Genomic DNA, 6000 nt, shown 5'->3' on the forward strand with positions numbered 1-6000 from the left:
TTTACAGTCTTCCTTTAAGGGAAAAAAATTTCAACAATTTCACATTTGAAATCCTCTTTTAGTCAGAGGTGAGCTGTCAGAGCTCTGCCTTGTTCTCATTTTCTCCCTAACTGTGCTCAGCATCTTCCCACCGTCCGTCATCCTGCGAAGAACGGAGGGACGATGCCAAACGGTGCAACGTTGTGGGTATCGCTGTAGTCCTCCTTTCAGGTGGCGTTGTTACACGTTGGCTTGGTGCCCGCTTTCTTCTGCAGTTTTCCAACTTCAGCTCTTGTTTAATTTTGGCAGAATATGACAGGTGGCAAAAATAAAGAGAACGGGACTAGGAAGCCGGATCAATTTTGAATTTCAATTTTTATTTCAGATTGCATAGAAATATAGCACAGGGGAGAGACACGCAGTCTAACCGTTCATCCGGTCGGCGAAGCTGTTCATCTGGTTATTGAGCATAGTCTCTGCAAAAAATAATGGTGAAAGTTTGAGTGACCGCCTTACTTGCCCGTTCGGTCCCGCGTACGTGCCAGCTGAACAGCTGTAGGTTACCGCCGGTAGGTTTTGCTGCAGAGACGTCGGAGCCGGCGCCCAGCGGGCGCTTCGTGCAGCGTGGAGCAACGCTGCGGGGCAGTGCCACGTCTGCTGTCCGCTTTCATTTAAGTTGGGCCCTGGCGGTTGCCCAAACCAATTTAACAGCAAGAAAGGGGTTTTTCCTCTCGCAGTGACAGTGTGGCATAGACTTCGCAACTGGTAGACTTGACCCAAAAGATCCTTGTTACAAAATCGGCGGCGGGTGTGCTGTAATTGCCGAGGAGCCTACAGGTAAGCGAGGTAGCCCGGGCCCAGTAACGCGTTGGGAAATGTATGAAGTCTCTCTGGTCAGGAAGGAGATTTTTGAACTTTTTATGTTTTAAAAGAATGAAAAATGTCCTGAGCATGCAGAACAGCAGCGTCCCGTGAGCCAGGCCACCTTACCTGGACACTTCTCTGGAGCGATCTCCGCTTTCCTGCCACGGGGCAGGTTCTGGACTGGCTCTGAGGGATAGTCTAGGCTGTACATAAATGTTGCTAAAAGCGCAAAAAGACTTTTCCAAAGGATATCTCTTTGCAGGGCATCCCATGTCTTCCAGCTGTCCTTCCTTTTTCCTGCTGCAGAAGAACTTGAAGAAAAACCCTGGTGCCACTGAACGCTGAGTTTTGGATTTCGTGGCCTCACTCGGTGACGTGCCACGCACTGGAGTATGTCTCCCAGTACAGGTTTCTTCCTTCTTACCAGATATGCTACTTTAATGCCAAAAATATCACTGGTGCCTACATCGGGATTTACTGTATTTTTTTGCCACTTTATTCCCACTGTGTGAGATAGTGTATTGGATAAATGTATTATATTTTCTGCACTGTCATGATTTTCCTTTTCCACAGCTATTGAACATGCAATGTATTGGCTCTTAGCATACGTTTCCTGAAGAAGACAACATTCAAATTTTATCCAGGGTTTCCCCCAGAATTGCAGTAGGTTTAACCCTGCTTAAGCTTGTGCCAGAATTGCCAACTGTCAGGCACAGATAGAAATTCTTCCAGCATTTTCCTCACACCCTTTTTTATTGCCAGAGAAGGATCATCTGGAGCCTCTAGAGGAGTTTGGATATTATTTGACTTTCTCCTGAGGACCTGGCCAGTGAAACTGAGTTCAGAAAGCAGAGCTAAAAACAGGCACCGAAAGATGCTGCTTGTTAGCACAGACCTGATCTCTAGCCTTTCTCTCTCTAGCTTTGGTTTTTAAGTGAAACAGTGGAGTTCAGAGTGTAAAACATGTAAATTTAAGGACACTTTCTAGGTTCAAACTGAATTTACAATTTTGGTCTTCAGAAATAAGTTTCCCTTCTATTCTCAATGTACTGTTGCTCAGATTAGTCACATCCATGAATCTTCCCACTTCTTTCACAGAGAGGGATGTGAGAATCAGCTATCATCGCAAATGTTGAAAAACCACAAGCACCAAAGCAACCATTTGGAAAATAGTTTGCAGATTGCTTAGTTGCTTTGGGGGGGATGTTTGATTCTGCCAAAAATGGCCATTTTTGGCATGCAAAAGGATGGACTTTCTGGTTCTTTGGTGATTTAGGAAAAAATATATCCCAGGTTCACATATGCTTGTATGTATATGTATGTGAAAATGCAGAGGACTTGCAGCCACCTCCATGGGGGTCACAAAAAGGAGGAGGTGATGGAGCTGGAGGTAGGGGATTTTTTTTTTTTAATCTTGATGAGCTGGCTTTGCAGTATCAGGCCTGTTAAGCATTATAAAATGTACGTTTTATGAGGCTTTGATTATTTTTTTTTTTTAATACCTTGAGGGCAATTTCAGTTTTACACGCGACACATGTTTCGTCAAGCTGACAGATAGCTGCGTGCTCTGGTCAGTATTCTGCCACGGCACGCGATTGCAAAGGGAAGGGCTGCCTTGGCTCCGTCGTCCCTGTCGAAAGCGTGTTTTGGGTGAAGTAACTTGGCGAAGAACGTGCTGAAGGGCTGATTTTGCTGCCAGTGGGAAGTCTGCGGGCACGGTGGCAGACGTGGCAGCGTCCGCTCCTTTGTGGAGTCCACGAATGGCCATCGCTAGTCGCTCTGGGGCTCACCAAGGCCCCCTCTCCCTTTCGGGCAGAGCCTCGTGTGGTCGTTTGCTGGAGGTTTGGGTCTGGGCGCCCGGTTCGGTGATTCTTACAGCAGCGAGGCTCGAGCAAGAGGGGGTTGTTCACGCTTTAGCTATTATGTCCCCGAGGCAGCTGATGTAGACAACCATGGTGCGATCGAGCAAGCCCATTTCTCTTGACGTGTGGGTATTTAATATTTAAAACAAAAGAGACTGAGCAGTTGAACACTGTGACTTGGGCTAATTTCACAGCGTTTGAGGCCAGAGGAGCCTGTCAGGTTACAGAATCGAGACTGCTGAGATCGGCTGCTCCAACCCAACTGCTGACGCAGAGTCAACTGGGGCAGGATGCTCGGGACTGTGCCCAGTCAGGTTTTGAGTATCGGCAAGGATGGAGACTCCACAACCTCTCTGGGCAACCTGTGCCAGCCCTTGACAGCTCTTACGGTAAAAAAAGATTTCTCTTACGTTTAAAAATTTCCTTTATTTCAGTTTGTGCCCATGGCCTCTTGTCCTATAGCCGGGCCTCACTGAGAAGAGCCTGGCTTCATCTTTTTTTACTCCTCCCATCAAGTATTTATGCACCTTTTCTCCAGGCTGAGCAGTCCCAGCTCTCTCCACCTCCCCACATAGGTCCGATGTTCCAGACCCTTACTCACCTTCATGGTCCTTTGCTGAACTCACTCCAGTATGTCCACGTCTGTCTTGTGCTGGGGAGCCCAGACCTGGACATGGTACTCCAGGTGTGTCTCACCAGTGCTGAGCAGGGGGGGAAAAGGTAAATTACCTGCCCTGGTTTCCTCTATATACCATTAAATTTCCACAACATATATTGATGCCAATAATTTAAGACAAGTGAAGACCTTTCTGGCCTTGTTAAGTCAAAGAGATGGGAGCCATAGCTCAGAAAAAGGAAGCAGCAGAGGTACGTTGCGGTCGCAGAGCTGAGATGTACTAAGGTAGAGATCCAAGAAGGTAAGAGAAAATCAATGCCTCACCAGTCTGAGAGGACAACGGAAGACCGGAACAATATTTATTGCCAAATTTGGTAATAAATTTGGTCAGCAAATTATCCCGGTAGCTACCAATTGCAAGAGGGGGGACCCTCTTCACTGTCTCGGTACTGTTCTGTGCTGTACCGTGTCCCACCTACTGCTGATCCTCGGGGCTTCAGAAGAAGCCGAAGAAGACATCGAAAAAATCTGTATTGAGGAAATAGTCCCTTCTTGGATTCAGCAGGCAAGTGGCTGAAGCCCTGAAGCGTGTGATTTGTAGACAGTCATTATTGTAGTGCAGATCTGCACGTGTTATCAGGACATCACATCATAAATGAGGCATCTTGTGCCTCCCTGGGGAGGGAGAAGCAACCTTCCAACGGGGTTGCCTGAGGAGAAGGTAATTTGTTTATCTGTCAGTTGGTGGTTTATTGGTTTCAGTACGTATTTAATAAGCTTTGCACTTGGCCTTCATTTTTCTGAAATGAGAAGAAAGTGTACTCTGAAGGGAATATGAGGCTGACACTGCAGCTGAGCATAAACAAGGCTGCAGAGCTGATGTTTAGGCAAAAGGCTGAGGAAGCCCTGCAGGCAGGGACCAGGGTGCCAGAGAAAGGAAAGGGATGAGGAGTGGGGCTGGCAGGAGAGCTTGGAGTATTTTTTTCATTCCTTTCTCAAGGTAGATAGGAGAAGAGGCGGTGGTGGGAGTGCTGGAGGACACCCGAGCGCTTACGCTGCAAGACTGAGATGACGAGAGAAAGTGGCTGTGCGACGTACCTTGGCTTCGGGTAGGCAATGACGGAAAGTATGTAGGTTGGTAAAATTCACCTTAGACTAGATGTGCACTTAAAGATGATGTTAGAGTTCAGGCTGTGACTTGAAGGCATTCATGCACAAAAGGAGAGTGGGGAACGGCATAGGAAATCAAGTTTTGGAGGGACGACCAGTGATAAGGAGCGGGCTGAGGCTCTCGGCCCAGGCAGAGGAAGAAGCACAGATTGCAGCATTGAATGTTACATTGCTGAAGAGTTGAATCAGTTCAGCTTAAATGCAAGGCTGCCTGTAACCAAGGGGTTTGGACCTGATACAAGGGAGTTGCCATGAAGTCAGCTGGGATGACTAGCCAAAGCCTGGGCTCTCTGCAGGATAAAAGGGAAGGAATTATAAGGACCTTAAATCTCAATGAGACTTGTAAGGCAGGGCTTGCAAACTAAATGGGTAATGGACACCTCAAACAAACAGAGAAAAATAAAAATCTAACAAGGACTGGAGGGAAAAAATGGAAAAATAAAAATCTAACAAGGAATGGAAAAATCTAACAAGGAATGAAAAAATGTTAACGACCCCCAGATAAGTTGGGGATGGTCAGTAAAGTCCATGAATACAGTGAAAATCAGCATGAGTTCAGCTAAGTTGTCTCTGCCGATCATGGTCAAAAAGCAGCAGAAAACTTTTCCAGACACTTGAATAGGAAGAGAAGGGTATTAAGTAAGTGGGAAACGATACAATGAGGATAAGGGAGAGACTTAAAGTAGATGTATTGGCTAAAGGACCATGGCAGGAAAGCCAAGAATGAGATTTAGGGTATGGAAACGAGAACTACAGGAATTGAGACAGAAGCAAATTCAAGAGTTTAATGCACTTATTCCAGGAAAATGCAATAGATTCTGTCCTACAGTTGCAATAGAAAATACCACATTTGCTTACTCATCAAATAGCAATGGTCTTTAACAGCTCTCTGAATGGGTGGTAGATTTTGAAAATATACTTGGGGAATATTTGAGTACAGGAGTATATACAAATAAGGAGCAACCGCAGGGCCATTGGACTGAGCGTAATCATATGCAAAGATTTAAAGTAAATCTTGAAGGAACCACTGACCAAAACGTGTGTGAGAGGGACTGTTTGCTACCGCGCTGCGTGGCAAATAGAACTAAGTTACGGATGTCAGGAATCTGTACATAAAAGTTAAGGTGGACAGGAGCCAGCAGAAGAGAAGATCACAAGAAGATCAGTGTTGGGAGAGGAAGTTCAGGGTGGTGAAAAGGTGCCTCAGAGGTAGCGGATAGAAATTTAGCTAAGCAGGAAATGCTTGTGGCATCGTAGGTTGTTTTCCCCCCTTCCCTTTGGCATCCGTCTCTCTGCGCACCCTCACCAGTTTTCAGTGGGAGACTAGGATTACTGGGGGGGACCGGGATTACGAGGGGGGATCGCTGCTGGAGGGAGCTCCTTTCCACCCATTTCTCTCCCCGTTCCTTTCCGCTTTCTTCCCTTCTTGTCCCTTTTCCTTCCCTCTCCATCACTCTCTTGCTGTATCACAGCCACCATTTTGCCACTGGTTCCCTTTCCCGGAGCCTG

Source organism: Phaethon aethereus (assembly GCF_964289735.1).
Source record: "Phaethon aethereus genome assembly, chromosome: 4".
NCBI lineage: Eukaryota > Metazoa > Chordata > Aves > Phaethontiformes > Phaethontidae > Phaethon > Phaethon aethereus.